Below are 19,309 nucleotides of genomic sequence, written 5' to 3'. Positions count from 1 at the left end.
TTCGTTTCAAGCCTTCCTCTTGGTTTAAGTTTCGAAACGATTCCCCCAAGCTTTTGTAAGAAAAAATTTTTATTTCTTCGATTTTGATAAGCGAAACGAGTGTTTAAAAATAATCTAAAAATTAATTAAAAATTATATCAGATTGAAATTGATAAAGAAAAAAAAAAAACAAATTATTTTAATTTAAAATAAATTATCGTAAATCGTAAATGAACTAAAAGTTGAAAAATTCCCAAAAAAAAAGAGGAAATAAATTAAAATCACACGTTGGTTATAAACTTAAGAATATTGAAAGAAAAAAATCGGATAATTGAATTAAACATTTCGATCAAAATCATTATTAATATTAGCCGTGAAAGAAAAATAGTTTTTTTCTTTTATTGTATTTTTTTTTTTTTTTTTTCATATTAAGATAACCGTTATTTTATTACTAAGTTAGTTAACAAATGTTAATTAAATTCAGTTAAATTTTTGTTTTTATTTTATAGGAAAATAAGATTTCTTTAGGAAATCATTTTATAGTCAAATTTTATTTTTGTTTAACAAAATTTTACACTTATTTAGCATAAATATTTGTTATCATTAAGTTACAAAAAAAAATATTAAAAATAACCATAGGAAAGAATAGTTAAAATAATTTTTGTTCCTTTTTTCAAAGTTCTTTGTTGAATTTAGAAAGTTTTTTTTTTCTTTTGCGCTCGAACATTTGAAACAAATTTTTTAACTTTAAAAATTTATTATTAAAATGAATTAATTTAATTGAATTCATTGCAGCTACCATTACTAGCATATGGAGCATATCTCTCTTAGACAGTATTATCATTATTATTATTATTATTATTATATTTATGTACTGATTACATTACATACATACATACATCATATGCATATAAAGTGATAAAGAAAGAAAGAAAGAAAGAAAGAGAAAAAAAAAACACAATTGAAATAAATTTTTTTTTTTTTTAAAAAACTTATTTATTTGGATACAATAAACGAAAAATTTACATTTAATCAAAAAATCAAGTAACACAACCTCTTCGTTTACTTGGCATATTAATTATTCTGTAGATTTCGATTAATTCTTTAGTTTGGCTTATCGAAAGCAAGTAGTGCTTTCGAATGCTTGAGTTTAGTATGAACTTATTAACCATTCCTTTAATTAGACTTTGAATTATTTATGGTAAAATATGTAGTTTCTGCTCTTTTTGTTTTTTTCCTGTTTCATTTCACGTGCAGTAGCGTACGGAGCAAAAGGCTTGGATCGAATCAAACTTAGAGCTTGCGAAACTTATCCATCAGTGCGCAAGTTAAGGGTTAAATCAAGCAATGGATGATAAGTAAAACGCGAATATACCCAGGCTAGTGAGGCGACTCCCGGCATTAAACACTCTACCACCCAGTTACTTGCATAACAAATTTTCAAAACAAGTTATTCTAGGGGAAGTGGTCGCAAAATTAATCCAATCCGAACTATTTTCAATAGCGTCCATCCTTGGGCCAAAAAAAAAAAATTTCAAAAATTACGGCAGAACGGAAGAATACAGGACGTCCAGACGGACAGACGGGCAGATAAGTTTAGATCAATTCAGAGATCGCTCGGCATAATAGAAAGTATTGCATACGTCCGTACCAAATTAATATACCTTTGCACCACAAGGTAGATACGGTATAATAAGAAGGATAAGGAATTTAAAATTAAGCTTTGGTTTTCCTCAGATGTAATAATATTTCAAGCAAATACAGAGTACCGAGTCTGTTGTTTTTTTTTTTTTTGCTTTAAGAAATACAATACATTTACAAAAGGTCGAGGAAGAAGTTCGAAGAAATGGCGTGGCGGTTTCACAACGCATCACTTCAGAGTCATTTAAGTTTGGTGATGCGATCCCTATAAATGTGACGTTTGTTTACCCAATCGACAGTTAGCGAATTTTGAAAATTTCCTTTATTTTACAACATTACTTCGACCAAGACGATAATTCTCCACAGGTCGGCGAAGAAATTCTTGCTGTTTTCTGTGAAGACGGTTTAGAAAAATACCAACAGACGCACGGTTTGCTCCTTTCCATTCGGGAAAATTCTCCGTTATAGATAAAGTCAACGAAATTTTTCAAGAAACTGAGAAAGATCGATATTGACGATTTGAATTGACGTCCTGTAAGGTAATTCTTGGGAGGATTGAAAACAAAATGGACCGGCATGATCTCTGGACCAGTTGTTTGGTTCTACCCTTTGCTTTCCGTAACTAATGGGATTACAAAGCGCAATTCAGGTACGGCGAGCAGAATTTATACCTAAGGAAAATTTTGCCGTTCGACACGATGCTAGGACGATATACGTTCTAAGGGCTCTGATAAATTACCACGCTTAGCTATAAACTATAATCACATCAAAAAGACTACCGAGCATATGTTTGCATTTAAATGATGATTTTTCGCCATAAAAGTTAATCGAAAAGCACGGAGCTTTAACTCGAAGGTTGGGTTGAGGTCTGAAAACGCGAATAAGTAATTTGCGCATAGGCTATGCCTTTTAAGCCCCCTACTAACTGCTGTTCCAGTCTGCTGCCTGATCCGTAGGACCCTCTTTTCGCAAGATTAAGCACATTTACCTACGATATAATCAACTTGACGGCAAAAAGTCAATTAGTTTGACGCTTAGAATTCAGTGCAGTGATATTGTTCCATCGTAGGTAATATCAAGCGATTACTTTTAAAGTTTGGGTATACAGTCCGTGAGTGCGACGTGTGAGTACTCTGGGCTCCTAATTTGACGATTTTTGCTCCTATTAGCATAGAATAGCAAGGTTGAAAATGAAAGTAGTGAGCGTTCCAACAAGTTATCAATCAAAGGAATATAACTAACTCCAGGCAAAATCATCTACTCTTCCAAAATATATAGAATAGAGGAGAACAAATTTTCAGATTTCTTAAAAGTTGTGGGATTGGGGTACGTGTTCAAAATTCAGCACAGTTCGGTTTTGCATCGAATTACTATTAAGGTGCAATTTTTCCTTATGTACCTTGAGGTCCACAAAACACGCCGGGATGGTGCAACTTTGGTACAGTTAATTTTTTTATCTTAAATTACTATTATGATCTGATTTGCATCATAAAGCATTGAAAGTCAGAATCCTTTGTCATATGAACTTCAGTTTTCGTTTTATAAGAGGGAGTCAAAAAATTGCTTGAACCGGTCCAAAGTTTTCGCACTAATTTAGACTGCCGAAATATTATTACTTAGCCGCTTTTGTCAAGAAATTTTAACTATTACAAATTTTTTCACATAACGACTTTTCAAAATAGTGTGGGGAGTGAGTCAGTATGGGGAGTGATCGAAAAAGTAAACTGATCCGAATCGCTTCAAAAAGAGTTCGTCCTTCATACGTCAGCATACCAAATTTCATCAAAATATTTCGTAAATTGCTATCTGCAGGTTAAACACAAATTTACATGAACAATCATCAGACGAACAGGCAGACAGGCAAGCTTAACAAAAGATGGGTTTACCTTAAGCTCTTGAGCTTGATACATACGTCTGCGCAAACTGTACCACAGGCGACATACGGTATAATGGTCATGGTACAACTGTTTTCATCGAAATGTTGCTGATTAAAAACCAACACTTTTCGAAACTCAAAAAATGTTGGCGAACAGCTGCTAAATTTCATGAATTTCGACTCTTACAACGGTTAATGAAATTATATAAATATTTGAGGACTTTTATAGTCTACGTTTTGGATAAGAGATATAAAATAATTCCGCCTTGATTTTTATGGAATACAAGTTTTAATGAGCGGCCTAGACGGTTCTTAAAAGTAAAATTTTTGCCGCAGGGCGAAGCGCACAAAACATGATATTGCTTAAGTTCGAAGGCTGTCATTTCCACCGTCTGTAGAAACCTGCTACCTAAAACACATTACACATGTCAACAAAATTTAAGGCTCTTGGGGGACGTTGGAAAACAGAACAGTAGGTGCTTGCAGGAAATTATAATAAATTATGAAATATTCTGCTAATTGATATGAGTTCAGTAAGCGGCCTAAGGGTGGTGCGGAATATTTAACTTTAATTTTGACATCTATCGTATATAGACGACATCATAGTTTTGATGCCTTTACATTTCGCACCGAGCAAAAATTTGTTATTAAGGCATGAAAGCTCGGACAGGTGTTTATTTTTGGATAATTTATTCAACAAAAGGACGCAGAATTTTCTTTGTTGTACCAGTGAAATTTGTTTTTTAAAATGCTCCTGGTCCAAAAATGCATAAGTAGAGAGGTAGTGATCTATCAACTTTGGTATTGTTGTTGTGATTTTGTAAAACCAGAAAGGTGTTGCTCTATCGACCAATTAGTCGAAGTCAAGCTGTTGGTTCCCTCTGTTATACTCGCTTGCAAGCTAATAAATATTTGTCGTTTAACCTTGAAAGAGTAACATAAGCTTTAACATTTGAAAAATACTTCTTGTGCTTGATTACCTAAATAATTATTGTTATAACAATACTTTCTCTTTTGTTGATCAAGTATTACTCCACTCAAGTATCCATTAATGCTTATCTCAGTTTTTAAGGTAAGATCGGTATTAACACACGAGCTATCGTAAAGCTAATTATTCTTTGCATAGGCATTAAGTACTCTAAGTTATCTGCGTTTCTACATTCCCAGCTGCGCTTGATCTGTAATGTAGAAGCGACGTAACACCGTACATGGAAAAGCTTCATAATAATAATTCCCGTAAATTGCAAAGTTTTTATACAATGGACCACACGAAGTTGTGCAGTTGTACATAGCACGCCACGGATAATTCGAGACAGCTTTCACATTTCGTTATATTATAGTAATGCATTTAGAGTCATTTTTTGAATCATTTTCGGAATCGATCGAAGTCCGTCTGCCCGTCCGCCCGTCTAATGTCTGTCCATATAAATTTGTGTTTAACCTGCAGGTAGAAGCTTTTGGCATATTGTGATGAAATTTGGTGTACTGACGACCCAAGGACGAACACTATTGGAAATGGTTCGGATCGGTCCACTTTTTCGACTGTTCCCCAAAAATTCAAATATTTAAAATTTGTCGACAAAGCTCACTATGTATTAATATTCCGAATTGATGTGAACAATTTAGTTTGGCTGGGGCTTCTTTTTTGAGCCACCTTTGATATAACCGTTCCTATGAAAACTGAACATTTATATGGTAAAAAGGTACAATTTTCAACACTTCTTGGTGAGAGTTCGTCCATAATAGTAAATTCGCGAAGAATACCATCTTACCAAATTTCGACTATGTAGGTCTTCTTTTTAGATACCACCACTTACAAGAGTTTTTAGGAAATGTGAGCACTTACATACCAGAAAGACGTAATTGCTAATGTTATACAATGAAAAATTGTTCATGATATTAATTTGATACAAAAATTACGTAGACCAAATTTGAACCACATGGGTCTATTTCCCCCCACTCCATGCAAGGATCTTCACAAATAGTAAGTCGTTGAGGGAAAGTTTCATTTTGAATATTCTGTGATGAGAATTGGTCCCATAGTAGCGTTTTAGCGAAAGAGCAATTAACGGCAGGAAATTTGGATCACACAGGCCTATTTTTGGGACACTAATCACGAACCGCAAGCCCTTATAAGAAGAGGAAGTCTAATTTCTAGTTTTCTACGGATAGTGAAAATTAAAAACTTTTTGGAAAATGCGTGAAGTTTGCTAAATGGAGATCACGTCGTGCGATACTTTGGGTATCCTCGGTTACGAAAATGGTCGAAGAACTGTACTAGCCGAAGTAGTCTATAGTATTTAATGGTTGGTCTTACCCGACCGTTATGTTCTTAATTGTTTTTACTAAAGAAAAACTGAAGAGTAAATGCAGACTTATCAGTTAAAAGCTCTAAAGCATAACTCGACAAATGCGGTATAATTAACAATTCCGTGGTAACTATAAAGGGGATCATTGCGGAATTGTGCTGGTTTACAAAACCATACATACATTTGGCGAGAAAATCGGGGGAAGAAGATTAAACTCAGGCTTGTTCTTGTAGACAACATTTTGTATTCAAATGGAACAGTCATGGCAAAATCGCAAGTCCGTGAAAAGTGAAAGTTTATGGGGCATTCGAGAATCTGATATATGTACGCTAACCTTTAATACAATAAACCAAAGTGTTGATCGTAATAAATTTACGGAACACCTTATCAATATTATGGGAGGCTTAACTTCAAACATTCAAGGCTCGTTTTATGTAGGATGGAAACATGAGACTTATATTATAGAAGATACAAGCGCCCTGTTCTGTCTGCATCAACGCGTGAACCCTTCTTTCTCCGTTAATTTCCACGCGTTTACCTTTCTATTGTATGGATTTTTTGTTTAGTTTAAATTGCTTTTAATTAGCTCATAAACTTTAGACAATGGGCCCTCTTTGTTCGGTAAGACCTTAACTCACGTGCCTAATTAAATTGCATTTATAGTGACAAAGAAAGAAGTTCTTTTTTTCCTCATTTCGCAACGCTTTAATTAAAGGAATTGCTGTGACACTCACTTACGTCTGCAATAAATTTGAATTGTTTTAGTGGCAATAGAGAAAGGGTTTTGTTTTATTTTATTTTTTTAACAATATTCTAATTAAAGTAATTTTTTTCTTTTTAAGGCAATTACTTACGTCTACAATTATTTTGAACGTTTAATGACAAGCGAAAAAAGCATTTCATTGTATATATACATAGATATATATATATATATATATATATATATTTTTAACAATATTCTAATGAAAGGAATGTTTTTTAACAATAATTTGTTTAAATTTTCCACTACACAATTGACTATCTTTTCTTTTCTTTATAATACAATATGCTTAGAGAGATTGTACTATTTTAGTAGTGTTTCCTTCTTTTCTACTTTAATGTGATTTTCTTAGATTTATTCAAAAAACTTTTGTTTTATAGACTTTTCTTTCGTTGCAGTGGAAAAAATATAGTTTTTCACTAAAAAAGTAACTTATTAAATGCCTATGCTACACCTACAGCCTACAGTTAAATCGTTACATGGGAAGTGGCCGAACTAGTGGTCCGATCCGGTAAACATTCAATAGCGTTCGACTTTGGTTCAAAACACGTTGGTGACACAAATTTCATCACAATATTTAAAAAATTGTGACATTTAGGTTGACAACCAGAATACAAAACCGAAAGACGGGAGGGCCATTCTCCAAAATTCCGTTCTGTGGGCTGAACATAAAATGGACAGACAGATTGACAAGCTTAGATGAATTCGGAAATTCATGCTGAATTAATTCGTATAACAGCAGGTGGATCTATCTGAATTGCTTCTGGCTGCTATATACATTCGTACAAGCTTTATATACCCGTAAGCCTCAAGTAGTGTAGAGTAAGCGGGCTTCTGCATATAAAACTACAAGTGTTAAGATGGATAAAAAATATTTTGTTATCGGTGATGCGGTAGCAATATTTTCCTTCTTGGTCTCTTTCTAAAGGTCAAAGGAAGAAAAAATTGAACAAACTATCACAAATTTTCCGAAAATCTAATCCTAACATCAAATGGTATGTGATTTTTTGGATTTTTACTGTAAATTGCGAATAGAATTCATAAATTTTAATTTATCGAAAGTTGGCTCGACGCCGGACCATACGTAAGGACGTATTACGAAAAACCATTAGCAGGGCTCATCAAACGAAAGACAAAATTTGCGGATGGGGCCTTAGTTAAGGTCTATGACGATTTTCTGTTTTTGCAAACACAAATTTTCTCTTAGAGAAGCCAATCCCACCCAGTTATCTTATAAGAAGCAAACCATAAAATATTCTTGTTCTGTAAAATTAAATTCTGTTTAATAAAATTAAGCAAAAAGTTAATAAATAGTTGATCAGCGACTATATATTAATGATGAGTATTCACACAAGTGCTGGTCTTAAGACAACAGAGTATTTAATCCAAGCTTGTGATAAATATATCAAATATGCCTATATATACATATAAGTAGAAAACGGAATACCCTAAGTTTACAAAGTTGTATAAGATAATCCCCTGTAGCCGTCATTTTGCTTGTACGTAGAGGGCATGTGCCCTGGTTGGCGGGTTAAAAAATATACATGAAATATAAAAATATAGAGAAACAAATAAGAAAATTATATTCGGGTCAAGTCGAGTAACCTATACCCACCACTTTAATCTTAAAAATAAATTCAAAAACACCAGAAAAGGAAAAAATGAAATTTGGTTACTCTATAAGATTACGTCGAGTGCGAATGTGAAAGGTGGTAGCCCTTCGCAAGAAATTTGCATTCGACTGTACCTGTCTGCGGCCGAATCTTCTCTCCCATCCATTCTCCTCTTAGAAAACACTTTAAGAACTTCCAATGCCTTCGCAAAATTTGAAAATGATGGCTGCATTTTTGCAACCCAAAGTATATTTCCCACGGAGGGACGGATGGGCAGACATCATTGACCGATTTGATCTAGTTTGATAATTTATCGGTTTTCCAAGGCTTGCCATTGTGGATGCTGCAAGCGTTTCCACGAGTTAAATGCACATCCATTCTTGGCTATTGACCGAAAAACCGAGGGAAATTATATTCGCAAATCGCCGTTTTCCGCCAATTCATGAGCATCTCTGATACACATTTGTAAACATTTTGAAAGCAGGTTACTAATGCCTGTCTGCATTGCGACATATTTGTGTTAATCTCTTTTCCTGCGAATTGTTGCTAATCTTTTCCGCGACCGCCATCTGCATGCGGCTGGTTTTCACTGGTTTTGACTGGTTTTCATTCAAACTTTAATGTGTGGTTTCCGTAACATAACAGGTAAACACCGTTTAACAAGGTAGCTATGTTCCAAAAAATTACCGTGTTGTGCGAATCCGTGTTCTAAGAGCGACTACAAGAACGAAATTTAGGTTTCAGAAATTTAAAGGCAAACGTTTCTTCGCCATCACTGAACGCTATTGACCGTGGATGTCATTTTTTTGTCAAGACATCCTGCGTTTGGCTTGGGATCCATGCTTCATATCTTGTAACAAAAGCGTTATTTTAGTTCGCTTGTTTTTGGTTTAAGGATCTTTAGAAAGCTCCTTATAAGGCACTAAGCACTTATGAAGCTATTTTTTAAGCTTTGTGTTCTTTTCGTTTGAGACGTTCCCTCGTTCTTCATTTAAGAAGTATGACTCTAGCTGTTTGGGTAAACATGGGCTTTTCTTTATGCTTTGCATAGTAAACCTTCTAGTCAGACTGAGCTTGAAAAGCTTGCTAGTGTTTGGCAAAGTTTACTTTTGATAGTTTTGATTATTTTTCATGTTACGCGAGGCTTTTGCCCGCGTGCTAAAATGGGTCCGTGCTGTAGAAGTTCCGTGTTATACGGTGTTTACCTGTAATTGAAAGTTCTCATTATTTTCCAAGATCATCGGAGCTCTTTAATCATGCTACCATAGATTTCCTCCCATAGTTGCTTTTTTTCTACAAGTAGGATCTGTGCCGCAAACAAGAATATATTAAAAATTATTCGAAACTTGTCTAAGCCTTCAAGTGTTATGGCCATGTTTACGGTTTGATCCTTTAAGTGTTCGCCCTTGATCTGTAGATCGACTTTAGGAATATAGATAACGAATTTTGCATTGGAATCTTCGAACTATCGTGAACTTGCAAAAATTCGATGTCGAAAGAATAAACTAATGATTATGAATAAATACGGTGAGAATGTCAAACTGGCCACTAACAATTAATTAATTAAAAGTTATAAAATTAATAAAATTATAATAGCATTAATTTTTGAGCGGTGGGTATAAAAATAAAAATAATCATAATAATTACGACAATATTTCTACTGAGGACAATCTATCTAAGAGCTTAATTTATTAATTAAATATAATTGTGGCTTTTATATATATATATATATATATATATATATAAATATAAAAAAATAACTATAAAATAAATATATATATATATATATATATATATATATAGAATTTAAAATAATGTAAGTAAGTAAGCACATTAATAGAGGACCAATCTACGATATTATTAAATAGAAAATTAAATTTCTACATAAATATTTTTGCGATAAATAAATCAATAAAAACAACTAACGACGTTAACAAAATATTGTTTACACTCACTGTCAGGTATTTTGATATAACAAGGCGGTAAGTGAATTAAAAAGATAAAAATCACTTAATAAAGTTAAAGCGGAAATCAATTAAAGAACATAGAATTATTAGAAATGGTGGCCCATTTCTTTCGAAAAACAGATCACGCAGCAACAATGCCTGTATGGGAAAGTAGAACAATCAACTCTAAATGGCAAGCATCTCCATTTGTTGGCGGTAAGTCTTTAACGATATCAAGGCAAACAAACAAACGCCATCGAATCATTCTCCATCATGGCGATTCGAGTTCTTAAACATTCCTCCTTACATTTATTATTTCAATAAACACTTAAAAGATCAAACTAATTGATTATCTACCGTGCGATACTTATTTGGCATTTAAGAGCTTAATTTCGTAGTCAGAAGAAGGCGTTGATGCATTCCAAAATCATATTGTGCGGACGTCACAAGCGCAATGGCAAAAGTGCTATGAAAACCGGTCCGAACGCAAAAGTTCAAAAGAGCGTAGATCGTAAAAGAGAATATTTTGGATGACAGTGAAGTACATTTTATAGCCAAAGTCATCTTTAAAGGCAGATGCTTTTTTTTTTGTTTTTCATTATGACGACCCACATCGCTTCTTCTCCTCACCAATTTTTATGAGCTAAAGCAACTTTCGTGGCTATGCTTACTGATAGATTGGCATTGAAGTTATCCCGCTTTGCCAAAATTATCATTCGATTATCGGAAACAGGAGAAGCTTTTTCAATTGCTCGACGCCTCTCAAAACTTCTTTTGGGGATTGAAAGTGTCGTGATAAAGTTTCTGAACTAGCCGCAATGGGGTGCTCGATTATAAAATTATAAAAATTAATTCATATTGCATTTCCTTTTTAAGAAATACGATTCATCGCTACACCCACTTTTCCAGCAAAATATTACAGAGCATTTCCCTTTAAAGAGGCCGCACCTAGTTCACTGTCCACATGAAAAGCACACTAAAGCGATATAAAAGCTCCCAACGTGTTACTGCAAAAACTAGCTCAGGTGGGTTGCGCGGAATTAATTTCGGACAAAGTTGAGTCACGAGAAACATTGTGCGAGCTTTGTGGCGGCTATCTTTCACATTTCCTTTGGCATAGAACTGAAAAATACGCAACCCACTTATTTTCCTCTCCACTTGTGTGAAGACTACAAATATCTTTAAGAAAATATTGTGCGCATACTGTTCTTCGAACTATGACAATTATGTAACGAGTATTGCCATTTACGTGAGATCATAGTTCCGATATGGAGAAAATATGATCAAGCTTAGCTGTTAAATATTTACTTTTATATAAATTGGTACCATATATTTTCATTTCCTCTTTTTTGGGACCCTTCGTATTATTGTTGAATGCACAAACATAACATTCTCCTCTGATCTTAGCAGGATATGGGTGAAAACAAATATTTTGTTCCTTATCGTGATGCTAGTTGCATTTTGAAGTGTAATTAACTAAATTTAAATGAAAAGTAGATATAGTGACCCGCGTAAATGAACTTCAAAATGATCTCTGGTATAACAAATAACTTAATAAGTTGATTGGATGACATGTAGGTGCGGCCGCTATTGACAAATCCATACGATTTTTAGATATTATGGACATTTAAACGAAATGTAGCAAAATTTCATAAGATTCTAACCTTTAGCTTACAAGTTAGAGGTATTCTGGTAACGCGACTTGTGTAATTTTCGAAAGAATAGAAAAATCTGAAAAATCCGGGTGTTAAGTGTATAAAGCATTGCCTTTTAAATGGGAAAGTACCGTCGAAGCAAAGCATTGGCTCGACAAGTGTTATCCGCAGTCGACTCTATCGAGACAAATGGTAGAGACGTGGCTTGCTGATTTTAGAGGCGATTGTACAAACACGCAAAGCTCTGAACGATTGTGGTCGCCCGAAATGTTGATGACTTGGAGTCCTATTTGGTATTGTTAGGCGAAATGAGGGGGATGTCGTCATCCGATATATGACAATGGTTGACAGATGAATTCATCACTTCACTCCAAACTCAAATCGGCAGTCTAAACAGCAGACAGCAACTGGCGAGAGCCGTTCAAAACGACCAGAAACGCAAAAGTCGGCTAGGAAGGTTATATAAACTATAATTTTTTCTTTATTTTCGAAGTACTCGTCAGCATATCAGCCGTTAACTAAGAGTTCCGTTTTCAGGTTTTCGCCAAGACATTTACATTCGGAATGATGGGCGATCAGTCTTAAATCTTTGCGTTCATTCAAGTTGGTCAAGAATATATATATATATATATATATATATATATACTTTGTTGGGGTCTCCAATGCCTGTTCTCATGCCCACAAGCGAAGCATATGAATATTAGAAAAATTCCAGATCTGCTTTCAATTGCAAAATTTTGGAAAATTTCGATACATTTTTTTTCATAATTAACATTCTATAGCTAATGACAATCAGAAATTAATCACATCGGCACATCGACTTTTATTGAAGAGTTGAATGAGATGGCAAACATTTAATATTTATATTGATATGAATAAAATTCTTTTACGTTTTACTGCTTTTAGCAATTATTTGTTGTTTTTTTTTTATACCTTACACCACTTGTGGCACAGGGGCATATTAAGTTTGCCCGGATGTATGCAACGCCCACAAAGACTTAATTTTCTTTGATCATCTTTGATTACGCTAAACGATATGTAATCACTTTCTGAATTGATTGGTGCTTATCTATCCCTCTATCCACTTTGTTTTCTTGCATTCAACTTATTGGCCTGAAAATGATCCTAATTGGACCACTTTTTCGGGCCCTTCCCATATCACGTCTTATTTTGAAATGTCGTTACATGAATAATTCGTAGCGTAGTGTAGGGTACTTAATGGTGAACCGTGGCCATCTGTACTGTTTTTACTTGTTTTTAATTTCGTTATATTCAATTCACCTCGTAAGACGTCAACAGCATTCATTATGATGGAATCTTTCATAGGAAATTTCCATGAATATAATCATAATCGTGTAATGCATCGACAGAGCAATCGCTTGTTTACATGATTTTACGACATTCTAGAAACTGTTTAGCTCGCTCGCAGAACATCAGCATCAAATAGCATTGAAAACTGGACGGTCAGCAGGCCGGTCAATAAAAATAAAAAAGGTAGAGATGAAAAAAGAAGAGAAGGTAACATATAAACGGCAGAATTTAGTAGGGGGCACGGATTGCTTTGTATAAACATATAAATTCCCCTTCTACTGCAAAACCAGCAATTGTTAGGGTAAGCTCTAGAAACACATGTTTATCTCGTGAGCGTGCAGTGCAGCATGTCGAGCAAGCACGTCATTAATACGAATACAAAAACGAATAAAAAACATGACTTAACTCTCAGGTGAATCGATTAAATGATTCAGTTAACTATGAAAGCTTTTTTTCCGTTTTTTTTTTTTCTTTTCTTATTTTATTTTATTTTGTTTTGTTTCGTTTTTTTTTTTTTTTTTGGAAAATTTTAAATTTAAGTTAAGGATTGGGTTTTTATTGGTTTGTCATTGTCGTAGCCGGTGTCGTTGTCGTTGTCTTTGTCGTTATTGTTGTTGCTGTTGTAAGCTTTGTAAATGTTGCTGTTAACTTGGCTATTGAGAGTCGTGTTTGACTCAGTTAGTAGCCAGTTTTCAAACTTGGCTAACTTGACTAACTAGTTAGCTGGCCTGCTGGCCTGTTGGCTTGTTGGCAGTCTAGCTGCCCGCCTAACTGGCTGGCAGGCCAATTGTCTGGGTGGTTGGCCAACTGTCTGGCTGTGTGGCTGGCTGTTTGGTTCGCTATAGTTATCGTCTTCATTGTTGACGTCAAGGTCATCCTTTGCTGCAGCAGTGAAGTTGTTGCTGTTGTCATTGTGATGTCGTTGTTATTTTTACTGCTGTTGTTGTTTTACGTTTTCAATGGCTGTACTTATATGATGTCTTGGCTGTTTTTTCTTCTTCTTCTTCTTCTTTTATTATATACATACATTCGTTTATATATATTTTAAATTTTATATTTGTTTATTTATTTTTTTTTTTTGCTGTTTATTTTGCGATTATTATGAAATTAGTCCAATGACTTGTTTTTGTATTTTGTTTGCTCTTGGAATTTTTTCAATACAAAGTTTGTTTTAATTTGGTAAAAAAAAAAAAAAAAAAAAAAAAAAACAAATGTAAAATTCAAGCCAAGTTTTTTGTCTTTTCTTTCTAACATAAGAAATAAGTTAAAGACAAAAAAAAGGCAAAAATCTTTGATGGTCAATAACAAGTGATTACTATATGGTTGTCTGTTTTTGTTGTAGCGAAAGGTGATTATAAACAAAATCTTGAAAAATGCACATAAGAGGTGTGTCTGACTTTTCAATAACGAAAGACAACAACAAAAACGAATTTTTAATGAATTTTAGTACAACAAGTGGATGATTTTTCAGTAACAACACGATGCCTAGGTACAAGTGGGTAAATAGTCACTTTTAGCAAAGATTAAGCTTCTGTGAATCTGTATATGTAAATGTGTTCGCGAGTGTGTATATGTGTTAAATGTGTTTGCGCGCTATTGCATTTCTATAAAAAGCAATTATTTATTTGCTAAAAGCTTATAATTATATCTGAAATTTTTATTCAAAAACTGGTTAAAAAAAATGAAAAAAAACTAAAATTTCGAGAATTAAATAATTTTCAAAAAATAAAAAAAAAAAATAAAAAAAAACAGCCATTTAAAGCTTTTCATATTAAAACTTTAGCGCTGTCAGCTTTCGCATGATTTAAAAGTCAACAAATTTGTGTTTGTTTTCGTTATTTGTTTGTTTGATTATTTGGATTTTGTAAATCGTAAGTCCTTCAGAGTTAGTTCACTTAAACGCTCTCCATCTTAGACGTTTCTATCGATACACATTAGTGGTTCGAATACAAAGTTCATATATGTACGTCTATATACATATATATTCTCAAGTGTTTATTTGTATTTATTATTGCTATTATTTCTCGCCTATTTAAATATGTTTTAGTCTTGTCAACCTTTAAACAAATCGTTTTTTTAGTTAGCTTCATATACAACGCTTGAAACAAACACTAAAGAGTTGTAAGACATTTGTCATTAAGTGATTGAGGGTTTTTTTTAAAAAAATCAAAATAAAAATTTGATTAACACAAAATGAATTGCTTGAATATGCTTGTGGCCGTCCGTCCATCTCTGCATTTTTCAAATTATTCCTCATTCTTTTCAATTTGTTTAGTTTAAGAATAAAGAAAAAGTTCGCTGAAACGGAATTTCATTTTTAAACTTTAGTCATACATACATACATCCAATAACACTTAATAAGGAATTTTTGGAAAATGATCTGAAAATATATTCGAATTTATATAAAACTCAAAAAAGGAGCTTGTAGTGGTGACAGAAGTACGGAACGGTTTATTGCCGTCGTTGTCGTGTAAACTCAGGAGTTGTCTCCGATTACCGACTCCCTGTAACGAGTGGGATGTGAGTGCAACAGAGCGGAGAAAAATCTTTGCTCTAAATAACTGTTTTTTTTTTTTGAATATGTTTGTTTGCGGTTTGCTGCAGAAGATTTTAGGCAAACATCGATATTAAGTCGGATAATTTATTTGAAAATAAACAATGGCAAAAAATTCATGTTAATAAAATCTTGGTCAATAATTTGATTTTATTCATTAACATAATCTTCTACAAAAGTGAGACAATCAGTCCAAAATTTCTAAAACATTTCGATGGCTTTTTTTAAAGAACGGTTTGTCAAATATTTTTCAATTTTTGCAGTGGCCTCCAGATACGTTCGAAACCTTCCGTCTTGGAATCACCGGGACTAGGGGTATAGCTCGAATTTCGTTTTAGGCAACTTTGCTATCAATGATATGTTAATGTTTTTCTGGTATTGTCAGTAAATGCCACGAAAAGCAAACTTTCCTTGCCCGGATTCTCATATGAAATGTCGAAAACATTGCCTTCTAATATCCTTATCACTGAACTCTTGAATGGTGAAGTGAGTTTCTGTTTTGAGTGAGTTCTTTGGACTTGTTTAATGCAATCAACATCAGTTTTCCGTCTCGACTTGGTGAACATTATGTTCTAATTAAGTTGTGCCGGGCTGTGTACTCATGGCTGAGGTTAACCTAGGCTGCATCGATTCGGTACCGAAGTTTCTTCTTTGACGTAATTAGCTTAAATTACGACATTTACAGATCTTTACATGTAGAGTGAATTATACCCTCTTAATTTCTTGTTATTGTTGTTGTACTTTAATAGTAACTTTTATCGTTTTTCTTAACGTTATTGTTATACGCTACAATATGGATTCCATTGCTATTCTGAAAAATGTTTTAGACCAAATGTTTAGCCAATCGCTGATGTTCGTAATCAGTTTTAAATTCAAATTATCAACTAAGTTATACTACTCTATCCGCAAAGTTGTCAAGCCAAGGTACACTTCGAACTGTCTCTATTCCCATCAATCAATTAATTTTGGATCAAAATTCGCATTTTCCATCGCTTTGAAGATAGGGAAAGTAACATGAGGAAAGCCACTGCAACTCGTAAACTAATGGTCGAAATGATGTCGAGTTTTGACAGAGAGCGACTCTGGATTGCAATTTTCTAAAAGTAATGCTGGTTTATTGTTAGAGAAGAGATTCAGAAGTCAGGTCCGTGAATTACTGAACGATGCCTAAATTTTAGTTTATAAATAAACTGAAAAATAAAGTTCTAAAGTTAAGTTAATTCAATACTCCAGCACCTCCGGCCAAGCCCATTTTTTCTTATACGGCGGCTTAACTTGTATAAAAGTAATAAAATCACGAATACCGCGAGATATACCGCGAATACGAAAATCGCGAGAGCAAAGATGTAAGTAGTACCCTATACTCGTGCGGTGGTGAAGGGACATCTAAGCCCCAACTCAATATTTCTAAACGCAAAAACCAAAAGGATTTAATAGAATTAATATGGCAGCGATAAGGACCGGCGCATATTCTAGTATTGTTCGTACTAAGCCGTAAACTAAGCCTTTCCGTTACATAATGCCAAGCACCAATCCAGGTCCTTGTTCGCCAAATGTTCGATATGTAAATTGAAGCCTATTTTATGATCAGACAGATCCTCCAAATCAAGTGAATCAATAAAATATTTCATTGAAAACGTGCTTCTTCTTCAAAACGATACTTTCATACTTCTTCATTTGATCAAACTATTTAAATCAGCTTTGGAGTTTGCAGCCGCATTCTAAGCAACATCATAGCGATCTGAAAAATCGAAAGCATTTCTTTTTTGCAACTTTCGTTATTCGTTAACTGCGCTGCCTTATGACAAAATTAATATTGAAGACTTTCGTTGTGACCACTGCTCCGAAGTGTCCAACTTAGATACAAACTTAAATATCTACGACATGAAGGGACATGCGTATTCCCTTTTGGGTAGCGACTTGGTCAGAACGTCCGAATGAGGCTGTCAAGCGCCGTGGAATTGAATTTAATTAAAATTTTCTTGGTTTTATAGTTAAACGTAAATTGTTATCGCAGTTGAGTTTTTTAATAAAAAAAAAAAACAAAAAAAAATTCCTTTGACTAATGCTTGCCGATGATTTCTTTTATAAAAAAGCATTCATCAGTAACATATACTTATGTCAAAGATACTATCGAAACTCTTTATCATTACAAACATTTTTTTGTTTTAATTTTTTAAAAGAATTTTATGAAATGTTTAATGACTTCTTTTAAAAAAGCTTTAACGTGTAGCTTTCCGTTAACATATCTGATCGGCACACGAAAAAAAGCAAGAAAAAAAAACGTGGATGTGCCTATATGAGGTTATCCATTTTGCGGTCCCGTTAGCAAATACAAGTGAAACACATGACTGAGATTCAGCCCAAATGTTCTTCCAATACATTATCGGGACTTTCCCATTATTTGTGACATACAATACATGCGTGGCTGCGCAGCGTACAGAAATTAAAAAATGAAGCTCCCGTTTCGTGCGTTTCGTGCATGTGGGATGAAACTCATATTTGCTTTAATTACCTCGTAAATAAGGATTATTTTCCCTTCGGGCAATGCAAACATGTTCGGTTTTCCTAACCGACTTTTACGTGTGCAGACATAACTTTAGTTGTGGTTTGTGGGCCGAGCTTGATATTGGTGACCATGAATGTAGCACTGCATTTACCCTCAACGCAGAACACTGATTAGTGAAACATGATTAGTGATTTTTTGTGTGACACAAAAAGTAAATGATTTCAGCTTGGAACGCATGTTAAATAACGCAACATGCCATGCTGTGCGCGAAGAAGTTTTTGCTGGTAGCAAAGTTCAACGACCATATAATCTCCAAAACTACCTACGTAAGTTCGTCACAAAGATCATGCGATATAGCTCAATGACTTTATTCACCAAGGTCATCCGTGAGGTAAGAGCGGACTTGTGCGTGAAAAAGTGGCAAAAATTGTGCTTCCACGAATGAGTTTTTACAAAAGTTCCGAGGCGATCGTCTTAAAATGAAAACGACATGAACTAATGTCTAAGCCAAAAATTAAATTCATATTAAAATCGTTTACCGTTTACTTTTCATTACAAATTTAAAAAAGCAGTTATTTGATTACGTGTTTTTACGGAAACGAGCACAATTCTGGATTTCCATTTTATGGGTATAGCAAACTGTGAATTACTCGCTTTTTAATGCATATTGAAGTAGTCAACAGGAATTGTTGTTCGCAGAAAAGAATTAATGCGAGACTTGCCTGTTCATTTCCAAGCGAAATGTTTTTTCTTTATTCTCTATTCCGCATAAGAAACTAAATTTTATATTACTATACGCCAATGGGGAGCAGTAACGTGCAGAATGCATAATGCAAGTAAATATTATTTTCACTTGTTAATCCGCCATCATTGATAACGAAACAGAGGCATAACGTTGCTCCAATTTGTTTGCCAAATTGAATGCCAAACTCTACTCTAGAGAAAAGATTCGATTAAGCGACAAATAATATAAATGTTTATTGCAATGGTTTGCAGCGGCCGTAATAACAGACTTACACTGTAAATTATGACACTCTTCCCCCTATTCTTTAGGTATAACTTCTTTTATTTCTGACTGTTTGTGAACTCGAAAGGAGTTACAACGTTTCACGAACGAAAAAGTTTTCCCAACGGTAGTTGAGCGTTTGCGGGAGAC

The sequence above is a fragment of the Glossina fuscipes genome, unplaced genomic scaffold (genome assembly GCF_014805625.2).
Source record: "Glossina fuscipes isolate IAEA_lab_2018 unplaced genomic scaffold, Yale_Gfus_2 28, whole genome shotgun sequence".
In the NCBI taxonomy this organism is placed as follows: Eukaryota; Metazoa; Arthropoda; class Insecta; order Diptera; family Glossinidae; genus Glossina; species Glossina fuscipes.
This window is presented reverse-complemented; position numbering follows the sequence as displayed.